The sequence below is a fragment of the Danio rerio genome, chromosome 25 (assembly GCF_052040795.2).
Source record: "Danio rerio strain M-AB ecotype USA chromosome 25, GRCz13ab, whole genome shotgun sequence".
NCBI lineage: Eukaryota > Metazoa > Chordata > Actinopteri > Cypriniformes > Danionidae > Danio > Danio rerio.
Window position 1 is genome coordinate 23,243,743 of NC_141045.1, and position 27,527 is coordinate 23,271,269.

The window sequence follows — 27,527 nt, forward strand, 5'->3', positions numbered from 1 at the left end:
ACACACACACACAAACACACACACACACACACACACACACACACACACACACAGCAACAAACAAGCCTAATGCTGCATCACGCTGTCTCATTCAAACACATACATACGCGTGCTTGCTCGCTCGGTAAATTTATTCCAACGCCACAGAAATCTGGTCGGGTCCCGCAGCTGACCTCTACCTCCAGGTTGGGGATTGAGTATTGGGACCCACCTCGTAAAAATGAGATGTTACAAAACCCCTACATAATGCAGCTAAATATTAACTTTGATATAAACGTCCTTGGGGGTAAGTAAAGAATATAAAGCTGAAAACTTTGGAAGTTTAGTCTATTAGCCATTTTAAGTTATTTGTGCTTAAACATTAAAGTTATCTGTAATTATTAAAAAGTTAATTCAATGAAGAGACCACATTTGATCTTTAGTGGACCACATTTAAAAACATGTGGTTCACGTGACCATCAGGAAGAACGAAGCATCTCAATTCTCAAAGGACACATTCTGTGCCCTCGCGATCTCCAGAGTTTGTTCTTCCGAGGACACTTGGCAAGACCAGTCTCCACAAGAACGCAAGTCCGTTCTCTGCGTCTCGGAATTGAGAAACAGTCAAAGAAACATTTCTCAGTGAAAATTACAGCAGCGTTGCAAAGAAGTGTTCTCTTCCAAGCCTAATATTTGATGAGATCCATCGAACCATTAAGATTTTAAGACTCTATTAAAGCCTGGGGGGAAAAATCACCCCTGATGAATGCATGGGACACCATTCTCCATACAAAGGTCTTTTTGAAGCTGTTGTTGCCAAACAAGTTATTAAATACATTGCAGTAGTTCAGTACTTTCTCCTTGTGTCATGGCTGTATTATTACAGATAACAAATTTTTTTGTGATTTTTTTTTCTGCTTTGTTTTATTTGTATTTGGATTATTTGGGGGATTGTCGAAATCTGGGTCAGTTTCATATAAACTTTTACACACTTTGTCAAAAACTAAATGCGCGTATAGGTAGTTAGATGGATTAACGTCAAGCATAATACTAGGAATAGCAGGAGTGAGACCATTCAGCCTTCTGTAGTTGACTGGTGTAGAGTCACTGAGATAGGCTTAATCTGACAGCTGTTATGAGAACAGGTGATATGCTGCAGCCTACAGGACACCCTAGACCTGCTTATCTGAACCTTATCGTAAAGGTGCAGTAGGTGATCTGCCAAAATGCTAATCGGATAGCAAATTAGCTTTGGACGGCAGGGAGGGACTGTGTTTTAAAGCCACAACTCTTGAAATCACGAGTGTGCCCACCACGACACAACAGCAGACAACCCAGTTCATTCGCCAGTTAGAAGTGTATGCAGTGGTTGGCCAGGCGGCGTGCAGGAATTTCACTTATTACTTAGCCACACTTACATGCTATTTTAGACTGAATATTCAGAGTAGCGGTAAACAATATCGGGAGCACGTCACAGGCTGTCATTGTTCAGAAATGACCCAATGTGAATATAAAAGCAACTTCAGCTCAGCAAGCAGGCTTGGCGGAATATCGTGATTCACTGATGTTTTGCTGTTAAACTGAATAATGTTATAAATTTACATCAACGATGCTGTAAAAGCTCCTTTATGAAACAAAAAATAATCACATCTAGCTTCCACCGGGAGATTTCAGTGGCTGAACAATATGTCTGTGCATAGAACCCATTCATAACACAATACACTCTACATCAGCTGTGTGACTAATGTAGTTTTAAAACAGAACATTACCTCTCTAACAGAAATACTTCAGCCATGGAGTGGTGTCGTCCTTCCTCCAACGTGCAAAAGTGACTGACAGTTTGATTTACTTATCGGAATTATGAGAGATGTCGGTCCGACTCTATTTAATTGGATAAACATTTTTTTATTTTTATGCCTTACCCTGAATAAAAAATAAATATAAATACATTTAGATTATTTACTGTAATCATTACTATTGGACTGTGAAGAGACTTTCAACCAGCACAACAAAAAATGTTTCTGAACACAATCACCTACTGCACCTTTAAACTCTGCCTTACACACCAAACACATTATGGGATCTTCATTCCGCTATATACATATATAGTTGCCATATACATATACATGCTGCCAATAATCAAATAATCAGTTGCCATATACATATACATGCTGCCAATAAATCAAATAATCAGTTGCCATATACATATACATGCTGCCAATAATCAAATGTGGAAGATTAAAAAAATGTCAATTGCAATTTTTTTTTATGAAATTGAAACGTTTTTGTTTTTAGTCACACACAAGTTGCACATAAATATAATTATAGTAGTATTTATTACAAATATTGCACCCATCAATAATGCATTGTTGTTTTCGCTAACTAAATGAATTAAAATAAACCTAAAATAAAATATGTAAATATTATATTTTAAAAAATAATTTAAAATTAGAAATGTAGCTTAAATTAAGTTAAATTACTAAAAAGAAACCTGCTATATATATATATATATATATATATATATATATATATATATATATATATATATATGTCTCTTTATTATTCCGAGGTCGCCACAGCGGAATGAACTGCCAACTTATCTTGTCTTTTGACTTTGGGGGAAACCGGAGCACCCGGAGGAAACCAACGCAAACAAGGGGAGAACGTGCAAACTCCACAAAGAAATGCCAACTGACCCAGTGAGGCTCGAAATAGCGACCTTCTTGCTCTGAGGCAACAACAGTACCTACTGCGCCACTGTGTCGCCCAGGGTCGTTCACATATAATATACAAAACAAATGTTTTATATACATGAATAGGCCTACTACTAACCTCTCGATGAACAGGATAGCTGCAGATCAATGATAATCCATAATAACCTATTGTAACGTCTGTAATTATATGAATTAAATAAATAAACAAAACATATACGAACAAATACAGACCCTTACAATATCCGAAATGTTACCAATTACAGAAAATCTTCACACAGCATACATTTAGGCCTTCCAAGGTACTGGAAATATTCCTCAGAGATTTTGTTCCATATTGACATGAGAGCATCCAGAGTTGCTGCATATTTGTCGGCTGCACATCCATGATGTAAATCTCCTGTTCCATTACATCCCAAAGGTGCTCTATTGGATTGAAACCTGGTGACTGTGGAGGCCATTTGAGTACAGTGAACTCATTGTCATGTTCAAGAAATCAGTCTGAAATGATTCACGCTTTATGATATGGAGCGTTATCCTGCTGGAAGTAGCCATCAGAGAATGGGTACACTGTGATCATAAAGGGATGGACATGGTCAGTAACAACACTCAGGTAGGCTGTCGCGTTGACACACACCATTACACTATTATCCTCCACAACATTACACCATCACCACCAGCCTGAATCGTTGATACAAGGCAGGAAAGATCCATGCTTTCATGTTGTTGATGCCAAATTCTGACCCTACCATCTGGGTGTCGCAGCAGAAATCGAGACTCATCAGTAGGCCCATACGGAATCTGCGCGCACAGAATTCCGCAGATTTTCCACAGATTTCTAGCCCATCAATAATTCTGTTTATTTACTTGAGTAAATGTGTATAAATATAAATTTATTCAGTTTTAAAATTAATTACAACAATATTATTGACTAGTATGAAAATGTTAATCTGATTTATGTACAATGCAGTTTGTAAAGTAATATTTTCTGTGTTTTGGTAGCGATATTATATGAGAGACTTGCTTTGTTTACTAAATAAAGTGAATCTAATTGGATTTGCATTTTAAACATTAAATAGAAGTAAAAAAGGTATTATTTTTATTTCACATATTAAGGTTTTAGTTATGATACTCCCCAAATCATTCCGCAGAAATCCACAGACTTTAACCAAAATTTTCCTCAGAAATAGCAAAAAACATCCGAAGATTCCGTCTGGTCCTTCTCATCATACCAGGCAACATGTTGCAATCTTCTATTGACTGCGGTGCCCAGCTACGACTCAAGACACTGTTCATATTTCTATCTGGTTAGTTTCATTTTAAATATCATGCGAATGTGCGCGTCTGGTGTGCGATACTTCCAACTGTCATGTGTGTGCCTTGTTGCGGTGCTGAGTGGCACATCCAGTGTGCGAACTGCTTTAAGGCCAGTGCACACAGAGACGTTTTTTGCTCACGTTTTCCGTCGACGTTTAACGCCTCGCGACTAAATAACGGGCATCAATGTGATTGTGTACACCAATGCGCAAAACGGCAGGTGCAAAAGCGTCGATTTGAAAAAAACGCCTCATGCTCGTTTTTTTTTGTTTTGACGCGCCGTGTCAAAATCTTCCTCACCAATCAAATCGCCACTTTTGCTCATGTGCACGGAGCTGCTGAAGTTACAGTAAACAGCACTTGGAGGCGCTCAAGTGCTAAACTGTCAGTGTTAGCGCACATTGAAGAAGATGCCCAGAGTCGATATGAACATGGAGCTGCTTATTGCACTGGTGAACAATCATTTCTTCATTGCTAGAGCTGAAGCTGCTGCTTGAACTATCCATGCTTGTTCGAGTCACCAGTAACTTTAACAACAAACATGTGAACTTCCTATCCTCCTCTTCTTCTGTGTTATAAGCGGGTGTCAGAAGCTTATCAGAAGTTGTGCAGCGCCATCTAAAAGAGTCAAAAGAGTGATTTTGCATATTCTTCAGCTTGACGCCAGTGAAAAGCGCTTTGGTTTGAATACTGAAAAATGTCTAATAAAACGCTGACGATAAACGCAAACGAAAAGCGTCCTGGGGTCCGTTCTTCGTACGTGGATTACTCAGTTAGCTGGATTTGGATATTGACAATTTGACACGATCCAGGATCGTTTCGTTCTTCAAAGCTGATCCGAGAGTTGTTGTCATGGCAACAGATCTGCTAGGTCAAACCTGATCGGGAGCAGGTTCAATTCATATAAACAGGATTAGATCGGCTCAGTTCAAGCAAAGATAATACAGAAAGTATGTACCGAGTTCTGATATTTTCTTACAGTAGTAGTTATATACACTTGGGAAAATAGTAAATATTTTTTAACTATATATATAAAAGTTATAGTCATTAATAAAATAAATAAAGTTATACATATTAAAACGTATGCAATCTGCACCCTCGAAATGAAAATACAAAGACTGCCACCTGGTGGTGCAAAGAGAAAACTTATTGATATGAACTTTTTAGATCGCTTTAGTAAAAATTGTGTATAATAGAAATGCACAATATGTGACTTTTTTTTAAAAGCAATAATACATTTATGCAGTCATAAACATGTTTTGACAGTTAATATGCCAGTGATGCTTCACAAAAGTTGCAGACGCCTTTACCAATATCAAAATGCTTTTGGAAACAACCAGTTATTCTTTACACCGATTAAAAAACGGTTACTATAATAAAGAAAATCTTTTCTCAATGAAGAACTAAATACATTGATTTGCATTGAAATACATGATGAATACTCTTGTCTTGACAAATGAAAGTGTAAAGCCTGCAGCTCACAACAAATGTGAAGTTATTGCGTGTCATATTTAACAAGCCGTTTACTGCTAATTTGATGTAATTTTGCTCACATGGATAATTGAATATTAATCAGATGATGTCATTACGCTGCTGTGCCGTCAGCCAATCGTTGCATTGCTGATCATGATTTCTAGGATCGATAGATCTGTCCTTAACAACAAACGCAGCGATCTCAGATCAGTTCATCCAGATATTCTAATCTGATTCGCGAACTTGTTTGGAGAACCAAATTAGCGAGAGATCAGTTATCAAGATTAAAAGATCCAGGATCTGCCAAATCATCTTAGATCATTTAAGCGAGGTACGAAGAACGGACCCCTGGTGTGTAGGAGCCTTCAGTATCCTGTTTTTAGCTGACAGGAGTGGCACCCGGTGTGGTCTTCTGCTGCTGTAGCCCATCTGCCTCAAGGTTGGACGTGTTGTGCGTCTAGAGATGCTCTTCTACATAGCTCAGTTGTGTCGAGTGGTTATTTGAGTTACTTTTGCCTTTCTATCAGTTTAAACCAGTCTGGCCATTCTTCTCTGACCTCTGACATCAACAAGGCTTTTGTGCCCACAGAACTGCCACTCACTGGATATTTTCTCTTTTTCAGACCATTCTCTGTAAATCCTAGAGATTGTTTAGAGGTTGTGCGTGAAAATCAGTTCAGCAGTTTCTGAAATACTCAGACCAGCCCGTCTGGCACCAACAACCATGCCACGTTCAAAGTCACTTAAATCACCTGTCTTCCCCATTCTGATGCTCGGTTTAAACGGCTGCAGATCGTCTTGACCACATTTACATGCCAAAATCCATTGAGTTTAGAAATTTGCGTTAACTAACAGTTAAACAGGTGTACCTAATAAAGTGGCCGGTAAGTGTATGGGTATTACATTATGTAAACTCTGCCTTTTAAATTCAAGAGTGAAATATGAAATGTATTTTTGTGAGTTCAGCCATATAGACACATCTTTCAAACTGCAAAGTCTGAGTCTGCTTATTTCAGCAGCATATAATAAAACTTACCAAAAACTTCATGAAAAGTTTCTGCAAAAAACACAAATATCCAATCTGCAAGACCAAACGTACGATCCAAGACCTTTTCTCAGATATCTCAGTTGACATCTGAAACTGGCTTTGACCTGTAGCTGTATAATTCCAAACATCTCGCTAATCACTTTATTACAGCTACTGTACATTAGGCAGCTGATAAACTCCGGCTCGGTCTGACAGCTGTCCAACACTCTGACAGTGTTGTCATGTTTATATTCTCACACAGTGTCTAGCAGCTGTCATGTTGCCTCCCACCACCTTGGACTAATGGTCACTGTACACTTTACAAGTCAGCCATAGACCATATGGACCAGAAAAAAGTCCATCGCACTCTTTATGAACTGACACATTGTGTAGGCGTATACATAATGTGTATCAGGCTGAATCTTATACTTGTATTTACTCTGTTGAATGTTGTTCTGAATATTTAATGTCCTTGACAGGTCCTGTGTAATGCTTTGTTGTTTTTTGTTCTGTTTGGAATACCAAACACCTGTCAAGGAAACACATATTTCACCACCAAATCGGAACAAAACTTTCGCATGGAAAATAAAGCATATTTTTGAAGCCATTACTATATTTTATAATGTGACCTATGTAGAATACTGCATCTAGTCATTGGAAAAATGCACAAAACTTGTACTTTACTGCAGGATTCAACTAAAAAGAACATAGTAAGCAAAATTACTCCAAAAACTTTTTTTAACACACACACACACACACACACGCACGCACGCACGCATGCACGCACGCACGCACGCACGCACGCACACACACACACACACACACACACACACACACACAAATGAGACTGCATATGAGACAAATCCTATCACTCAAATCACTTTATGAGGTGGTCTGGGACCACTCCAGACAAGACTGGACTGGTCTAAAAGCATCTGGTTGTTAAACCACGTATGTAAATAATTCTTCTCCCAGAATGTACAAAAAGTAAACATGAGGATGTGTTATATACGAGCACACAGTCATATATAATAGCACTAATGCATCATGCAGTGTCAGCGATGACAGTTTGGTATGTTTTGTTTCATTTTATTATTGTTTATTAAATGTAATTCTGTTTTTAACCGGTCATTAACCATTAAATGATCAAATTAAATATCGGCATTAACTACTGACGTGTCAAACACCTGCATCTCTTTGTTCATTTACGAAAGCACAATGTTTTGTTTTTGGGAGTGTAGGTTATATACAAATCAGTGTATGGTTTGGAATGATTTATCTGTATGACAAAAACTCACTTACCGTCCACTTAATCAGCCAATCGCTTGACAGCAACTCAGTGCATTTAGGCATGTAGACATGGTCAAGATGATCTGCTGCAGTTCAAACCGTGCATCAGAAAGGGGAAAAAAAAGGTTATTTAAGTGACTTTGAACATGCCATGGTTGTTGGTGCTGAACAGGCTGGTCTGAGTATTTCAGAAACTTCTAATATACTGGGATTTTAACGAACAACCATCTCTAGGGTTTACAGAGAATGGTCTAAAAAAGAGAAACTATCCAGTGAGCGGCAGTTCAGAGGGCGCAAATGCCTTGCTGATGCTAGATTTAGGGAATGGCCAGACTGGTTCAAGCTTATAGAAAGAGAACAGAAACTCAAATAACCACTGGTTACAACTGAGATATGCAGAAGATCTCTAAATGCACAACTTGCCCAACCTCGACAGATGGGCTACAGCAGCAGAAAACCACACCAGCTGTCACTCCTGTTAGCTAAGAGCAGGAAACTGAACCTACAATCAAAATTGGACAATAGAAGATTGGAAAAGCGTTGCCTGGTCCGGTGAGTCTTGATTTCTGCTGCAACATTCAGATGATAGTGTCAAAATTTGGTGTCAACAACATGAAAGCATGGATCCATCCTGTCAATGATTCAGGCTGGTGGTGGTGGTGTAATGGTGTGGGGGATATTTTCTTGACACACTTTGGGCCCATTAGTACCAATTGATTATTGTGTCAACAACTCGTTACAACCGAGGTATTTTGAAGAGCATCTCTGAACTCACAACATGTTGAACCTTGAGGTGGATGGGCTTTAGCAGCAGAACATCACACCAGATAACACTCCTGTTAGCTAAGAACAGGAAACATAAGATAAAATTTGCACAGACTCATCAAAACTGGACAATAGAAGTGGTATATTGGTGTGGGGGAAATTTTCTTGGCACATTTTGGGCCTATTAGTACCAATTGAGTCAATGCCACAGCTTTCCTGAGTATTGTTGCTGACCATGTTTATTTCTTTATGACCACAGTGTACCCATCTTCTGATTGCTACTTCCAGCAAGATAATGCATCATGTCATAAATCGTGAATCCTCTCAGACTGATTTCTTGAACATGACAATGAGTTCACTATACTCAAATGGCCTCCACAGTCACCAGATTTCAATACAATAGAGCAACTTTTGGATGTGGTGGAATGGGAGATTCACATCATTGGTGTGCAGCCAACAAATATGCAGCAACTCTGGATGCTCTTATGTCAATATGGATAAAAATTTCTGAGGAATATTTCCATTACCATGTTAAATCTATTCCACAAAGGACTAAGGCAGCTCTGAAGGCAAAGAGGGGTCCAACCCAGTACTAGTAAGGTGTACCTAATAATGTGCCCAGAGAGTGATATTTTAATTTTACAGTAATCGTGGAGCCTGACATGCACTTGTGATGTTTTAATGGAACACAAGTGACGTACAAACCTCCGGTCACCTATATATAAAATAAATTGTATACCAAACTAGTTGTCAAAAGTATCGACTTTGGTACAAATTGGTATTGGCATTGTCTATTTCACACTAACGATTAATTCAATTAAATTAATGTTTACTAGTACACTACCTGACAAAAGTCTTGTCATCAATCCCAGATGTAAGAGCAACAAATAATAACTTGACTTTGATCATTTGGAAAAGTGGCAGAAGGTTGATTTTTCAGATGAATTATCTGTTGGACTGCATCTCAATCATCACAATACTGCAGAAGGCCTAATGGAACCCATATGGACCCAACATTGTCAGAGAAAGCAGTCAAGTTTGGTGAAGGAAAAATCATGGTTTGGGGTTTTATTCAGTATGGGGGTGTGCGAGAGATCTGCAGAGTGGACGACAACATCAACAGCCTGACGTATCAAGACATTTGTGCTGCCCATTACATTACAAACCACAGGAGAGGACAAATTCTTCAGCAGGAGAGCGCACTCTCATACTACAGCCTCCACATCAAAGTTCCTGAAAGCAAAGAAGGTCAAGGTACTCCAGGATTGACCAGTCCAGTCACCATATATGAACATTATTGAGCATGTATGGGGTAAGATGAAGGCGGGGGCATTGAATTCTGGAAAATACGCCAAAATTAAGTGAGTTTTTCTCTCAAAACAAGCAAAATAATCTTATGTCAAAGTGAAAAGCAATATTATTTGCTTACCTCTTTGTTTTTATATTTGGACTAGAAACAAAACAAACACATACATTTTTTGCAGCGTACAGTATGTCATGTCCTTCTAAAAGAAATATTTACATGTAATAATTCATGTTCTATGAAGTATATTTTCGAAGAAAGTGTTTGTTGTCCTCAAAGTTCTTGTAAGGTTGACAACATCTCTTCAAGTCCTCATAGGTAAAAATAAAGTTACAGATTTTAATATTATGTTACTTAGTTTAACAAAAAAATAACTAGTTGTGTTACTTGGTTACTTTTTATGGTAAGAGGTGACCAGGTGTAAACAAGTCTATAGGCGTACATGCCATTCTTATTTCAATGGAAATCCACCGTTAATGTGCCAGTCATAGCTTGCTGCATCTGGTTTTCATACAGTTACATTAGATATATTCAGAGTTTAAAGCAGCAAAAAAAAAAAAAAAACATACTTTACAGCAGTGTTTCTCAACCAAGTGCCTGGAGCACGACCAGCTCTACATATTTCCGTATCTAATAATTACCTCATAAATCTTGATCACCTCAAACTTTAAAATGGAAACGTTAGTACCAAATCATCGTTTTTACCATTCTTATTTTCTTATATTAATCTACATATCTTAGTCCCGACCTCTCGAACCGTGATGTTGATGTTCCCTGAGAGCTTTTGTCTGCTTCATTGTTCAGCAGATGGTGAATTAACACCAATTAGCCTCAAATTCAGCCTTCCTTCACTGCCTTACACTGTGACACGCATGCAGGCAAGAGTACAAACCTGCGGCCACAAGAGCCAATTAGAACAGGAAACACAGATGTGTGACTTGTGGCTGACGACTGGACAGTTATTAAAAGTGTTCATGGTTTCATTCGAGATATGAATTTAGAGCACAAATACCCTGCAAGCACAAGCGAAGAGTTGTTTCATGTGAAAAAATAATTGGCATCATTCTTCCTTTAAAAAAAAAAAAGTGTCCTGAACAATTTTATGTAATATTAGAAAAAGTCTGCGAAAATACTCTAAAAAGTCGTATTTTGGCTAATTGGTGTGATGCAATCTTATCGGTACACTTTTTTGTTTTTCTTGTTTTTTTATGATCTGCTCATGGCTAGTTGACAATTTTAATGGGTTCTTGAGATCACGGATGCATCAAATACAGACTTAAGTGCAGCACTTGTTCAACATACCAGACGTCATTGAAGCTAGATAAAAGAGGAGGGAAGTGCAGAATTTTTAAATCACTATTACTTAGGGTTCAGAGTAGGGTTGGACAATTTCGACCAGTTTGGAATTGTATGATGTCTAATATATTTATTGAATGAAATATTTGTAGCCTACCATTTCAAGCAGGACTGAATAGACAGAGTGATCTGTCTTGGTATAATGGAATCGACAAACTTGGTTTGGTAAAGAAGGTGCACAACCAACAGGAATCAACCAACAATATGTGTGGTTTTCGTTAAAATTATTAAGTGATAGTGAAAGATTGAAGCAGTGTACTTACGCTGACACGTTACCTAATAAATTCAAAAGACAGAAGAGTGGTTAGATAGAGACAAGGTTAATTAAATATAATGTTTACCAACTACAGTGCCACGCAATCAAGCATACATCCTTAATAAACTGACCGACGTGCACTGCTCTATCAGGTTTTGTGCTTAAAGCACCGCTGACTGAAGGAGTTTAGACATGCGTGTATGGTAGACCGCATGCAGAGTGTGTGTGTATAAGTGTGGTCACGTGATGTGCGGAGAGCTGCTCAGAAATGCTGGGTGAAACTCCAGTGTGGACGTGGATTGTTTTCATTCGAAAATTCCATGTTAAAACTAAGAAGTATATTAGTTTAAACAGGGCCTGAGTGAGTGTTTTTCGCTAGGAGGTTGCTGCTGCAATGGGGGCAGGGCAGAAGATAGCGACGTTGGCTCAGCATCGCGATGTCTTATCTGCCATCGCCATAGATGATGACGGCATTGTCTATCGACCCAACCCTAGTTCAGAGATATAACATGTTTATCTCAGGAGTTTTGCAGCACAATGGCTCAGTGGTTAGCACTGTGGCCTCACAGCAAGAAGGTAATTGGTTTGAGTCCCAGCTGGGCCAGTTGGCATTTGTGTGTGTAGTTTGCACGTTTTCCTCATGTTGGCGTGGGTTTCCTCAGGGTGCTCTGGTTTCCCCCACAGTCTGAAGACATGCGCTATATGTGAATTGGATGAACTATAATGGCTGTAGTGTATGAGTGTATGTGAACTTGAGATTGTATGGGTGTTTCCCAGTACTGGGTAGCAATTGGAAGAGCATCTGCTGTGTAAAACCAATGCTAGAATAGTTATTTCAGCTGTGGCGACACCTGATAAATAAGGGAAGGAAAATGAATGAATGAATTTTAGGAGTTTTAATGGTAAATGTGATAGATAGGTGCTTATTTGTTTAAATTAATGTTTAAATCTGTTTTATTTGTGTTGTACAAAGTATCAATATATATTGGAAAGGTGAAAAAAACTGTAAGTCCTTGTATGAATGTTATTATCTTTAAACTATTTCCCATTAAAATGTGTGAAGATATTGTGACAGCAGGACCATCGCAGCTTTTCATTACTCATGTCACTGCGGTGGTACCTTTTTAAAAAGTAGTGATTTCTAAATTTACTTTGGATTTGTATTCATTGCAGATAATACAACAAACATTATTTAATGTGTTCCTCTTGATTTTAATTTTTTTTTTAAATAAACTTGTATTCTAATTTTGGTTCCCCTTCGGTTGGGGAACTTCAGTGCCATGAATGGGAGGATTCGGATCAGAAGCCGCTTATCTGGAGAGTATTGAACGGGCCAATGAATGAAATTAATTGGCAGCGTAAGCTTGCAAAGGTGTGCGACATCTGCAATTATCTCAGCATATAAGCACACCTGAAGCCAGCAGACGCCATCCTTTTCGCTTCAGATCCTTTCTGAGTGAGTCGATGAGGGTTCCTCTTGCTGATCAGCACTTCAGAGCGAACGAGTGTGTCTCCCGGTCCAGAGTGGGTCTTCGCGGTGGCAGACGGTCGAGCTGGGTTACTCCCTTGCCTGCGGTTCTTTGGGTCCGGTCCTCCAGAGCGGTGCGTATAGTTGCAACTTTCCTAAAAGAGCAACACAGTCGTGCAGCACGTCCTTTTCAGGATGGCGCTCCGACTGTGCGTTTCTGGATGCGGGGGTTTCCTGTCTCCGGATGATGGACACGATCACTGCATTGCATGTTTGGGGGTCCAGCATGTTAATGCGGTGCTCGCGGGCGGTTCATGTCGTCATTGCGATGCCATGACCGTTGCACAGCTAAGATCGCGGCTAACTTTCGCAAGAGAGCGAGCCACCCCAGTTGCCTCCTGTTCTAAAAAAGCAGCGGGCGCTCGGGCAGATCTGAGGGTTTCAGCGGGAGCTAATCCGCCGCCCACGGGCTCGCGGACCTCTCGCTCCTCACGGCGCTCCATCCAAGCTTCGGGTGGTGAGAGTGATCCGTCTAACCAGATGGTAGCTCTCACACTCGCTGACACCGGAGATCAGATGTCCTCCGCGGCATCGGAGGGTGGGCTTTCACTGTCCGACGAAGATCCGGACCCGCTCGCCCCCTCCGGGCAGGTGAGCGCTGTCAAATCGGATCCTGAAGCGGACATGTTAGCCGTGCTTTCCCGGGCTGCTTCGGCCGTGGGGTTGGAGATGGTTTATCCCCCAGCTCCGCGGCCGGACCGACTAGATGGGTGCTACGTAGAGGACCAGAAGGCGAAGCCTTCGAAGCCTCTCGTCCCCTTCTTCCCGGAAGTGCACAGTAGGCTCACGCAGTCCTGGAGGGCACCTTTCTCTGCCCGTGCTGCGAGTGCCTCCGCCCTCACCGCCCTTGACGGCGGAGCTGCCAGGGGGTATGAGGCGATCCCGTCAGTGGAGCGCGCTATCGCGGTCAATCTTTGTCCGCGCGGCGCCTCTACGTGGCGGGGTTTGCCCCGCCTCCCGTCCAAAGCCTGTAGGTTGTCTACCTCCCTCGGAGCCAGAGCTTATAAGGCTGCGGGCCAGGCTGCTTCTGCTTTGCACGCGATGGCCACCTACCAGCGCTACCAAGCGCAGGCGCTGGCCGAGCTGCACGAGGGCGGGTCCAACCCAAGCTTATTACATGAGCTGCGCACCGCGACCGACTATGCTCTTCGGACTACTAAGTCCGCCGCGTGTGCGCTGGGGAGGACGATGTCCACACTTGTGGTTCAGGAACGCCACCTCTGGCTAAACCTGGCCGATATGCGCGACGTTGACAAAGTTCGCTTTCTTGACTCGCCCATATCCCAGGCTGGCCTGTTCGGCGACACCGTCGGTGAATTCACCCAGGAATTCAAGGCGGTGAAAGAGCAGTCGGATGCGATGGGCAATGTCATCTATCGGCGTGGCCGTAAGCCCGCTCCGCCCGCCGAGCCATCCACCTCCGCTGTTCCTCGCCGAGGGCGCCCGCCAACGAGTGCTGCCCCGCCCCCGCCTGCGCCTCCGGCCAAGCGGGCGCGGCGTTCACCTCGAAAGCAGGCAGCCCCTCCTGCCCAGGGCGCCGTTAAGTCCGGTAAACGGACCGCGAAGCGTCCCTGAGACAGGCCATCCGGAGAAGAGGAAACTTGCTCTTTCCCCGCTGGAGGGCGGGGCCCCGATAACAACGGTACTTTTCAGTGCCACCAAAACATCAGTAAAAGAGCACTTTTTCCCTTCCCCGGATGTGACTGCACGAGTTCTGCCAGTCCGGGACGCGCGTGCTTCGCCAGTGGCTCACGAGCGCTGGGGGGACGGTCTCCCTTCCCTCAGCCCTCCAGCCCCCTCTCCGGAGTCAGGGTGCGGAGCCAGAGCGAATCGCTCTCCTCCAGCTTTTCCGCGGGACCCTCGTGCTTCCCGGATCAGCACACCCACTCCGCGCTGCCCCACCGCTGGTACGTCAGCGATTGTAGCGATGACTCCATTAGCGAGGGCTCTGCCTGCCTGGTTAGCGCGGGCCAGCCCCTCGCGGTGGCTCATACGCACAATCAGACTCGGTTACGCGATTCAGTTCGCGAAACGGCCCCCCAAGTTTACGGGCGTGTATTTCTCCAGGGTCAACCCCCTGTCCGCCCCTGTCTTGCGAGAGGAGATTGCTGCCCTCCTGGCGAAGGGTGCAATCGAGCCGGTTCCTCCAGCCGAGATGGAGAGTGAGTTTTACAGCCCATACTTTATCGTACCCAAAAAGAGCGGTGGGTCACGGCCAATCCTAGATCTGCGCGTTTTGAACCGCTGTCTGCACAAGCTGCCGTTCAGAATGCTCACGCAGAGGCGCATTCTCCAATGCGTTCGTCCTCGGGATTGGTTTGCAGCCATAGACCTGAAGGACGCGTATTTCCATGTCTCCATTCTTCCACGCCACCGCCAATTTCTGCGGTTTGCGTTCGAGGGTCGAGCGTGGCAGTACAAGGTCCTCCCCTTCGGGCTCTCTCTGTCTCCGCGGGTCTTCACCAAACTCGCGGAGGGTGCCCTAGCGCCCCTTCGGCTCGCGGGCATTCGCATACTCAGTTATCTCGACGACTGGCTGATTTTAGCCCACTCGCGGGAGCAATTGATTATGCACAGGGACGAGGTGCTTCGGCATCTCCGCCTACTGGGGCTTCAGGTCAACCGAGAAAAGAGCAAACTCGCCCCCGTGCAGAGGATTTCTTTTCTCGGGATGGAGCTGGACTCGATCACCATGGTAGCGCACCTCTCCGAGGAACGCGCTCGCCTGTTGCTGAACTGTCTGAGGGAGCTCGACAGCAAACTAGTGGTCCCACTGAAGTTCTTTCAGAGGCTCCTGGGGCATATGGCATCCGCAGCCGCCGTCACGCCGCTCGGGTTGCTCCATATGAGACCACTTCAGCACTGGCTTCACGATCGGGTCCCCAGACGCGCATGGCACGCGGGCACACACCGGGTCTCGGTTACTGCGCTGTGTCGCCGCGCCCTCAGCCCTTGGAACGACCCCTCGTTCCTACAGGCCGGTGTGCCTCTAGGACAGGCGTCCAGCCATGTTGTTGTTTCAACAGACGCTTCCAACACGGGTTGGGGGGCCGTGTGTCGCGGGCATGCGGCTGCGGGCCTCTGGAAGGGTGCCCAGCTGCATTGGCATATCAATCGCCTAGAGCTGTTGGCAGTGTTCCTCGCTCTCCACCGCTTTTTACCGGTGCTGGAGCGGCAACACGTGCTGGTCAGGACGGACAGTACGGCGGCGGCGGCGTATATCAACCGCATGGGGGGTATGCGCTCTCGCCGCATGTCTCAGCTCGCCCGCCGTCTGCTCCTCTGGAGTCACCCGCGGCTGAAATCGCTGCGCGCCATTCACGTCCCAGGCACGCTCAATCGTGCAGCCGATGCGCTCTCACGACAGCTGTTACGCCCTGGAGAATGGAGACTCCACCCCGAGTCTGTTCAGCTGATATGGGCGCGATTCGGGGAGGCCCAGATCGATCTGTTTGCTTCCCCCGAGAGCACTCACTGCCAGTTGTTTTTTTCCCTGACCGAGGGCTCTCTCGGCACGGATGCACTGGCCCACAGCTGGCCTCGGGGCATGCGCAAGTATGCGTTTCCCCCAGTGAGCCTGCTCGCGCAGTTTCTGTGCAAGGTCAGGGAGGACGAGGAACAGGTTCTGCTAGTTGCGCCCCTTTGGCCCAACCGGACCTGGATATCAGAGCTCTCACTCCTCGCGACGGCCCTCCCCTGGCGGATCCCTTTGAGAGAGGACCTACTCTCTCAGGGACAGGGCACCATCTGGCACCCTCGCCCCGATCTTTGGAACCTCCACGTGTGGTCCCTAGATGCGAGGAAGACTTAGGTAACCTACCGACTGCGGTGGTTAATACCATCACTCAGGCTAGAGCCCCCTCCACGAGGCGCGCCTACGCCCTGAAGTGGAGTCTATTCACTGAATGGTGCGTCTCTCGCAGAGAAGACCCCCGAAATTGCCAGATTAGTGTTGTTCTCTCTTTCCTTCAAGAGAAGTTGGACAGCAGGCTGTCGCCCTCCACTCTCAAGGTTTACGTGGCCGCCATCTCCGCTTATCATAGCGCGGTAGCTGGCGGCACCGTGGGAAAGCATAACCTGGTCATCCAGTTCCTTAGGGGTGCTAGGCGAATTAATCCATCTCGCCCCCCTCTCATGCCCTCTTGGGATCTCGCCCTCGTTCTCACGAGTCTGCGATCCGATCCCTTTGAGCCACTCGAATCAGTATCTCTAAGATTTCTGTCCCTGAAGACAGCTCTGCTGGTTGCGTTGGCCTCCATCAAGAGGGTCGGGGACCTGGAGGCATTTTCGGTCAGTGACTCGTGCCTGGAATTCGGGCCGGATTACTCTCACGTTATCCTGAGACCCCGCCCCGGTTATGTGCCCAAGGTTCCTACCACCCCCTTTAGAGATCAGGTAGTGAACCTGCAAGCGCTGCCCCCGGAGGAGGCAGACCCAGCCCTTTCTTTACTTTGTCCAGTTCGCGCTCTGCGCATTTATGTGGACCGTACTCAGAATTTTAGATCATCTGAGCAGCTCTTTGTCTGTTATGGCGGTCGGCAGCAGGGAAGTGCCGTATCGAAACAAAGATTATCCCACTGGATTGTGGATGCCATTTCACTCGCTTATTCGAGTCGAGGTCAGCCGTGTCCCCCGGGAGTACGTGCACACTCCACTCGGAGCGTTGCATCCTCTTGGGCGCGTGTACGCGGCGCCTCTCTAACAGACATCTGTAGAGCTGCGGGCTGGGCGACACCCAACACATTTGCAAGGTTTTACAATCTGCGAGTGGAGCCGGTTTCCTCAAGGGTATTAGGTAACCCTTTGGTGATTGAGGAGACAACTCGGTAGGGTGTTGAAACACGCTTGCTGCGCCATTCTCCCTAACACGGAGGTACGTGTGCCTTTTTTATCTGTCAGTAAAGTTCCCCGTCAGGTGAGCCCTGCAGATTCCTCCGTGGCCCCCAGCACTGACTCAGCGGAGGAGTCACTTGCTGGCCCACTACGTTGTAGGTCTGCCCGCTGGTCAGCCCGCGTTTTGGGTATAGGTGCCTGCTATGCGTGATCCCCACTAGGCGATCCCATATGCTTATTCCGCCACGGTTAAGTCCCCCCCCTGGGCGGACCCGTGTCTTCCCTCTCCGCTAACCACTCTTTGCTATGCGTACTCCCCCTTTTTAGGGCTAGTCCATAGGTAAATTCTGCCATCTATCCCCCCCTTGGGTAACGGATGGCCTCCGCAGCGTCCTCCCTATCGGGATTGCACGCTTCCCAACGTACTGTCGTATTCCTAGAATTATCTAGATGCTCACGACTTCCCAAAAAATATATCTAAATCCGTAAAACTTCTGTTGAAGTAGGATAAATTAGGGCCAGGGACACGTTGGAGGACCGCGCCCCCCATGATGTGGGTGCGTCACGCTTGCTTGACTATCTCCTCATCGGGGGTGTTGGTAAGGTGCAGTCATTATGGCGCTTTCCATATTCTCCCATTCATGGCACTGAAGTTCCCCAACCGAAGGGGAACGTTTTCGGGGGAACGGAAGTGCCATATTCCGTCGCCATAATGACTGTCCCTTAGCTGTTTGAAAGTCTCTTCAGCTTAAAAGGATGGCGTCTGCTGGCTTCAGGTGTGCTTATATGCTGAGATAATTGCAGATGTCGCACACCTGCGCAAGCTTACGCTGCCAATTAATTTCATTCATTGGCCCGTTCAATACTCTCCAGATAAGCGGCTTCTGATCCGAATCCTCCCATTCATGGCACTTCCGTTCCCCTCCTCGGGGAACGAAGGGTTACTTCTGTAACCTCGAACGTTCTTGCAACACATTTCAAAAAAGTTGGAACAGTAAAGCATTTACCACTTTCTAATGTTGCCAATCCTTTTCACAACACTTAAAAGACACCAAGAGATGAAGTGTTTCTAGAACAAGGTGTAATTTTGTCCCATTTTTCCTGCAAACAAGTCTTAAGGTGAGCAACAGTACGGGGTCTTCGTTGTTAAATTTTGTGCTTCAAAATGCGCCACACATTCTCTATTGGAGACAGGTTGGGACTGCAGGCAGGCCAGTCAAATATCCTTATCCTCTTACTCCACATGTGTGCAGAATGTGATTTTATATTGTCTTGTTGACATATGCAAAGGCGTCTCTGGAAAAGAAAGCAGCATATTGTGCTCCAAAATCTTTATGTACTTTCAGTATTAATGGTGCCATCACAAAAGTGCAGGCTGCCTTTAGGACCTGTTTCTGGTATCAATCTGGATGATCCTTTTCTTCTTTGGTCCAGAGCACATGATATCCAATTCACCCCCCAAAAAACTATATAACAATATATAACAAATATAACATATAACAAACAAATACAAGAAATGAACGACGCCAGGCATGAAGTTAGCGTGGATCAACGTACATTCTCACGTTCATTTAATTGTTAGTAAATCCAAACGTGAGCGTGAAATCTGGTGTACGCAAAGTTTTTGTGCGTACGCAGCGTTGATACATGAGGCCCCTGGACTTCACAAGAAAACAAGTACGTTGTCTGTGTTCTTGGTATTTAGAAACAACATCTGTTTTAGAGCGTTCAGTGGTGTTAAAGAATGAAATAATGCTAATGGATTTGTATTTTATGGGTCCAATAAAAGTTCAAGTAAATTGACCTCAGTGTTTAACAGAATCTGAGATTTTAAATCACATAATGTGGCCTGAAAATGTGTATTTAATGTAGTGTGTCAATTGTAGGGTCTCAGCCTCTCATCATGTCTTTTGTCTTTGAGCAGAATGCTAACACAATCTAACAACAAAGTATTTCTGGAGACTGCTGTAAGATTGGTTTTGACGTGAAATCTCACCGGCACTCACTTACTCCTGCAGTAAAAGCTGAACTGAAGAGGCTAATGGTTACTCTTAATGGAAATCAGCTGGAGAGACTGACGGATGTGCTGTTAGCCGAGCTGGAGTCCTGCTTTCAAGACCTACAGGCTGTGATCTCATGATGGGATGTCGGGCTCATTTCTCTTGGTTTTAACCACAAATGCAGGACTTTTATAGCAAAAATTCATCTTACAATGAACAATAACATCTCAAAAGTGCTAAAAAAAAAAGGTCAGAGTTACATCAGTCAGATGTATAGTAAAGCCCACACTCCCCAACCTCCCCTCCCCCAAAATGTACAGTATTTCAAATGACAGAACATTGTAATTGATCCTGCACGGATGTGTTTGAGGCATGTACACCAAACCTGTTTTGTGATAGGGTGAGTCTCAATCAGTTTAAACTCAGGCACTGGTTAGGACAGTGATCAGCTTGGTTCAATACATATTGGGACAGCAATATTTCAACCATTAAACAACTGTTAATGTTCTAGCACCCTGGGTTGTCTTTGTTGAAAACAGCATATTTGATTTATTCAATCATAAAGGCTCTCAAAGTATGTATGCGTGAGCGAAATGCGACATCCGGTGGACAGTAGCAGATGCCGAAAATGAGACGCAGTTGCAGAGTTACAGTACACATGAGGTGGTTTTTAATTAAAAAATTGGTGAGCAGGTTACATTGTTACCTCGTGTCCTAATAGCATGCTAGTTGACATTCAGTGATATGTAATTGGGCTGTTTGCAATTTAAATACAGCCAATAATAAGAATAGAATATGCACTCACTGCACTCCAACTAAGATTTATAACCTTAACATTATTTAATGCATATGCATTATTTTATTTTCAAGATCTGAGGTGAACTGTATGCTGCAGCTTTCAGTAGTATGGCAATAAGTGTAATGTGAAATGGCATTCAAACTCACATTGTTAGCATTTTACACTGAATAAAACACATGAGGTGTACCCGAGGTGATCATTGTCAGTTTTCTGTTGATCAGCTGCAAGAAATAGAAGCCTCAGGCATAAAGACATGAGAAGCCTCACATTTCAGGTGTTGGTTAGGACAAAAACTTCTTTTAAAATAGAAAATGTTCCTTCTATTGCGTGCTGTTGCTTTTATTAAGAATATGGTTTAAATCAGCCTTTAGGCGTGACAGTCAGGCACACTGCTGTTGGTGCTGTTAATGTGGCAACCTGCTCTTGCCTGTTTTGAACAACGAGTGCAATACCTAGTTAAACCACTGTGTGTCATACTTAAATGTTTGCGAAATGATTGTTTAATTGTGTAAATGCTTGTCATTATGTTTGAAGATTTGGTTCACCTGATTCATGCTTGGTGCTTCTGATCTTCTGTTAAAGAAGCATAGTGAGCATCGATGCTCTGATTTTCACAGTGCATTGGGGGACTTTTCAGGGCACAAACATTTCAGTGCACTGGAAGAGTTTTGCGATTGAGACTAGGCATGAGCCGGTATAAGATTCTGACTTTATGATAACCTTGGATATGAATATCACTGTTTCACGGTATTGAGATTACTGCTCTAAAATATATTCTTTTAAAATGTCTGGCTACAAAAACTTTTTCCGATGAGTACACAATATATTTTAATTTGGGCAACATTTAAATTATTTTGGAACAGTATGTCAGGCTAAAGAATTCAAATTAATTATTGACTTTATATTCTGCTGTCTTCATTTGTTTAAAAAAACACAGATGTTTTAACAATTTAAAACGACATCTTTGGAGATCTATTCTGCTGGAGATACTGGTGTTGTCCTAAATAACTGTAAATAAAAAATCGTACACATAGCTTAGGAATGGTATAGTAGAAAATTTAGCCAGTTTTAAAACCATAACTTTTCCAAACCGCGGTTGAACACGGTTATCGTCTCATGCACTTAAAAATCACTGGCTCCCTGATCAGTGCCCTGACTACTGAACAAGAGAGCTGATTGAGATGCAACCAAACTCTTCCTGGCTAGACAACAATTTTGAGATCTAAGAACAATATTCTAAACAAGTTCTCATTACATTCTAGAAATGTTCATTCATTCAGATTCCTTTGGCTTACTCGCTTATTTATCAGGGTCACCAAAGAGAAATTACTTGCCAACTGTTTTACACAGCGATGCTCTTCTAGCTGCAAGCCAGTTCTGGGAAACACTCATACACTCTCACATTAACACAAGGCTAATTTTGTTTACCCAGTTTACCTATAGCGCATGTTTTCAGACTGGGGGGAAACCGGAGCACCCAGAGGAAACCCACACTAACATGGGGAGAACATGTAAACTCCACACAGAAACACCAACTGCCCCAGTCAGGACTCGAACTAACAACTTTTATGCTGCGAGGCAACAGTGCTAACCACTGAGCCATCATACCACCCTCTAAAATTTTATTTTCATACAAAAATTGTAATCAAAGTATCATTATACACTAACAAATGAATGACTTCATTAGATATACCTATTAATGCAAATATCCATTCAGCATACCTACCAACATTCCTGTTTTTCCCGGAAGACTACTGTATTTCAGGCCCATGTCTCGCAACATTCTGTCTCCCCGAAAACTCACAGAATTCAACTAGATTACAGCAAGTCAGCACATTTGGTCATGTGAAAGGTACAGTATCAAGTAGAAGCATCAAAATAGTGAAGAAGAAAAACGACTTCATCATGGTTGTTGGTCCCAAGCAGTCTAGTCTGAGTGTTTCCGAAACTGCTGCTCCACTGGAGTTTTCATGCACATTCATCTCTAGGGTTTATAAAGGATGTATCCAGTAAGTAGAAATGCTTTGTGAAAAGAAAGTACCTTTTGATGCCACCTTTTGGACCTTGCAAAAACAAATTTAAAAAAAGTTCTGCAGAGGTACATAACTGAACACACACCACATCAAACCTTGAAGCAGACAAGTTACAGCAGCAGAAAACGAAAAGACCAGTTCTCACAAGCTCAAACAAAACTGAAAAAGGTTGCCTGGTTGGACGAATCTTGATTTCTGCTACAGCAGTGGCTCTCAAACTTTTTTCATCAAGTACCACTTCATAAAAAAATTGTCTCTCCACGTACCACTAAAATGAGCAGTATTGAAATACAGTAGCTTAGTAGGCCCAGTAAAGCAGCTACAACTCTGCACAGTTTAAAAAACGTGGCAGATTACCTCAGAAATATAGGCTATATGTCATATGGCATATTATATACATCATTTTTGATAAATTTTGAAATGTGTGTAGCATGTACAAAAAATATTTCATTCTTCCGCGTACCACTAGAAGGAAGCCTGCGTACCACTAGTGGTACACGTACCACAGTTTGAGAACCACTGTGCTACAGTATTCAGATTGAATCAGAATGCCACATCCTACCAGAAGATTATTTCTGCTCCTCTCCATCCCTCATCATATGATAACTTTCAGCAAGTTACCATATCATATAGCTTAAATCAGCAAAGCTGGTTTCTTTAACATTGCAAATTACCTGAAATGCCCTTCACAGTTGCCAGATCTCATTCTAACAGAGCCCCTTTCGGATGTGCTGGACCCCGAGATTCGCAAAATGAATATGTAAATGACTAATTTGCATAAACAGTTTGATGCTATTAGGGGCAACATGGACCAAATCTTAGAGGAAACTTGTTCTGAAGGCAAAAAAGGATCACCTCTGTATTAGCAATATAAATAGTTTCATGTTGGCATTATAAGAATGCATTGATAATAATATATTAACACTGATATAGTTGACTAGAAATGTTGATAGTTTACATGAAATTTTGAGAAGCAAAGATATCTAAAGATGCCCTACCTATCTAAAATGTCAATATAAAAAGGAAATGTGACTGCATATTTAGCCTTCATGTTATATTTTGAGAATCCTCTATTAGCGTTACCAAATTTTGCCTGAGATACATTGGGATAAAGTTGACAGAACAATATTTTGAGAATTTCTGATAACTAAGAACTATAAATGTGTTTATACTCTTGTGAAATGTTGTGTAAAGCGATAAATGCAAAAGAAGCTAAATGTTTAGCCTTTTCATACCAAAGTTTTGTAAATGTTCTATTAGCAATGAGAGAAACAATGAGAGAACAATGAGAGAAAGCTTACAATATATTAGCCTAAGAATTTCTGAGAACTAAAGACACTTATTTGAAGATGCACATTTACTGTACCTTTTTACTGAAATCAGACAGTTTTTCAGGGTAATATTTTGAGAATGTTCTGCTAGCATTGGCATATTTTACCAGTAACATTGATAGAATGTTTACATAACATTAGCTTAAGAATTTCTGAGAGCTAAAGATGTGGTGTTTAGCCTCTTTACGCAAATGTTTTGAGAATGCTCTGCTAGCATAGCTACAGCTGACAAATATGAAAACTAAAAGGACACCCGTTTAAAGACAATATTTTTATGCCACTATTATGCAGATTGTCTTTCATACTTGAGTTTCTGACTTCCATAATGTTACTGATTCCAGCTTTGTCTTCTAATGTTTTTGTTATCATCTTGAAATACATCAAATCGTAATATGACACCAAAAATACTTTATGCAGTCAGTGTTTTTAAATGCATTGTCCAATTGTTTTAGTAATACATCTGTTCATGTATTAAGAGCCTAACAAAAATTCAATAATAAATTAGGTATAGTAATTTAAAGTTGCATAATTTTAAATAATTTTAATTTTTAAACAATACACCTGCTTTAAAAAATGATAAATATATCATATATATAACAAGGCAACTGATTTAGTTAGGGAAAAAAATCTTATTGTGCACCTTTTAAATGTGCATTATCAACCTCTACTCAGACAGATGACGGCCCTGCAAAGAAAAGTAAATATAAATATTGTGCTGTATCTAGCCAGATATTAGCAGAAAAGCAGTTGATCAAATATCAAATATTGCATACGATAATTAGACAGTATATCGTTCTCTATATCAGGTGTATAGTGTTATTTGTGTACAAGGCTGCCAGTTGCAAGAAAAAAATTCCAGCCCAATGGCAACTGAAAAACCCATCTAAATGAATTTGAAAGTAGCCGTTTTTGATACACATGAGCCTACTTGTAGATACAGTACAGTATGTTAAAATATTGTTAAATATAGAGGAATTACCAACCTACATCACACATTACGTCACACGTGTTCCCGATTGCTGCAATGATTTCATTAAAAACAGTTAAATATGGTAAATTAAACTGCAGAAACTAAATGCTTAGAATGAAACGTAAAAGTGTAAGTTCACATACCCTTCCATACAGGTGCAGTTCGCTGTAAGGGTGCAGTTCGCTGTAAGAATGCAGTTGTTTTGCTTGCTGATGATCACCCAGGCCTTGTATAGATCTGTCTTTTTTTCTTATCCTTGGCTAGGCAGAACCTTGGTTTTTAGCACTACATAGTTTTGAATCTGGTAATCATGGAACATTATTTCTTGCACATGACCACACAGAATTGTTGGCATCAAAGACTTGAAGGCCTTTAACTACTGTCTTGTAAAAACACTTGGGGCCTCATGTACGAAGACTTGCGTGGAAATCTTACTAAAACATTGCGTACGCACAAAGCTGTAAATGTGCGTACGCAGAAAAAATTTCAGATGTATGAAACACTGCGTACGCCGAATCTCACGCATATTCTTTTGTACATCTGAATGAACGTGAAACTGAGCGCAACATGCACGAGCACAAAACCCCTCCCTGCCTCCTCAGCCGTATGAATATGCTAATGACTATGCTAATGGCAAAACCCAACAAAAAAACAATGTCAAAAGCAAGCAAAAAGAGAAACTTTGAGCAGAATGTGAATTGGAGGTGCTGCTTTCGGAGGTAGACCGGAGAAAAGCAGTGTTATTTGCAAGTTTGTTCTCCGGAATTAACAACAAAAGAAAAAAATAGAGTGGGAGAGTTTAGCTGATGCGGTCAACACAGTTGGGTCTGAACATCGCACTGAGTGCATTAAAAAAAAGAAATAGTGTGGTTTATATCTGTAAAATGTTGCAGGACGCTTAACAGTCTCAGTGGCGCTACTCGTAAGACGCATGTGATCATGAATTGATACGTTCGAGCATGAAATCGGCTCAAATCCAGCGTCTGGTGAACTCTTTCTTGTTTTTTCCCCCGCTACATATCAGATTTTGCCAACTATTTATCACGAGAAAGACAAGTAGGAATCATCAATAAGTTCATATCAATAAGCATCATATTTTATTTGCACATTTATTGAATGGAAATGTTTCTGATTCACGCATGCAAATTCATCTTCAGATAGTGTCTTTATAGCAATGTGCGTGCGGTAGATCGCTCAGATTACATTGGGAAAACAGGTGACTGCTGCAAATTGTGCTTTAATGTTTAGCTGGTCAAATGTATGGTATGGAAACCTTATATACCTGCTGAACCCGTCTCATACAGCTGCCATTGCAAGGCTCAGACACTTTGTAGAGAGGAATTTACACAACTGCCTCTAGGAGTCGCCAATGGAAATAAAACAGACACGCACAAAAAATGTGCGTACACCTGCCAGTAAGCTGCCGTGAAGCTGCGCACATTGCCACGTTCAGTTCATTGTTAGTAAATCCAAACGTGAGCGATTCTGAGCGTGAAACCTGGCGTACGCAAAGTTTTTGTGCGTACGCAGCGTTGATACATGAGGCCCTTGGAGCTTCAATGAGATTGTATATTTCTGGCTGGATGCTTGGTCATTTCGTCTTATTCAATATTCATTGGAAGGGTGCTATCTCAAAATGGACCTGTCAGACGAACGCCGCTTACTTTAACATTAATTTTGCCAAATAACTTTGGTTATCACTGGGTGGCGAGCTGTTATAATATGTTAAAAGTATTATGTAAATAATCTATATAATATTTAATCAATATAGCTTATTTTTAAGACAACAACAAACTCTGTTCCGCATTGGATGTCATTCCCTTGCTGTAAATGCTAGTGCGTCCATTTTTTTTCTGCAACCTCGCTGCACGTGCATCTTGAATGTTTACTAACATGGTAATTCGTCAACAGGTTTGACAACGTTTTTAGAAGCTTCAAAATAAAAGCCTATTTAATTTTTATATTTGGGTGACCTATATTTCTTTCATTTCAATATTTATTTTCATTTTGCAGTCTAAAGTAAAGCCTACTGTAAATATTCTGCTGTAAGTTCAAATTTACTTGTCATAATAAGTACAATTCATCTATTAAATCTGAAGGTTTATGATGCTCTGTGTACAGTATTTTGTAAGCTAACATGCTAATGTTCAGAGCGTAATCCGTGATTAATTCCCAAGTGAAGGCAGATGTGAGCAGTCACGGTCAGAGGTCAGGTTACACAAACAGCTGAGTGAAGTTCAGCAGTCAATTACGGGACATTTGTTGACATGAAGAGCTCACTCTGGTCCTGGACTACGAGGATTCACACCTGAGGTTAATTAGCATGATTTAGGAGAGCACCAGCACACACTAGAGTCACGTTGAGCCGAACACCTGAGACCAGCTCACACATACACACACACACACACACACACACACACACACACACACACACACACACACACACACACACACACACGCTAATGCTAATTTGAGAATGGAGAAGTGTGAAGCCTGTCAGAAGGCACAGATGGCTAAATAAATGGCCAATGGATGTTGTTGCTGAATCCCCTACAG

General features: G+C 42.5%; 1 long non-coding RNA gene across 1 annotated transcript in view; it reads right to left on the reverse strand.

The window, feature by feature from the left end:
* LOC147837701 (uncharacterized) overlaps positions 1–27,527 on the reverse strand; it is a 31,548-nt gene that overhangs the window by 1,376 nt on the left and 2,645 nt on the right. Inside the window, exons 2-3 of the long non-coding RNA XR_015526493.1 lie at positions 2,155–2,381; positions 19–2,032 (exon numbers count right to left, since the gene is read on the reverse strand). This is a non-coding gene — a long non-coding RNA (uncharacterized LOC147837701). The remainder of the gene's footprint in view (positions 1–18; positions 2,033–2,154; positions 2,382–27,527) is intronic.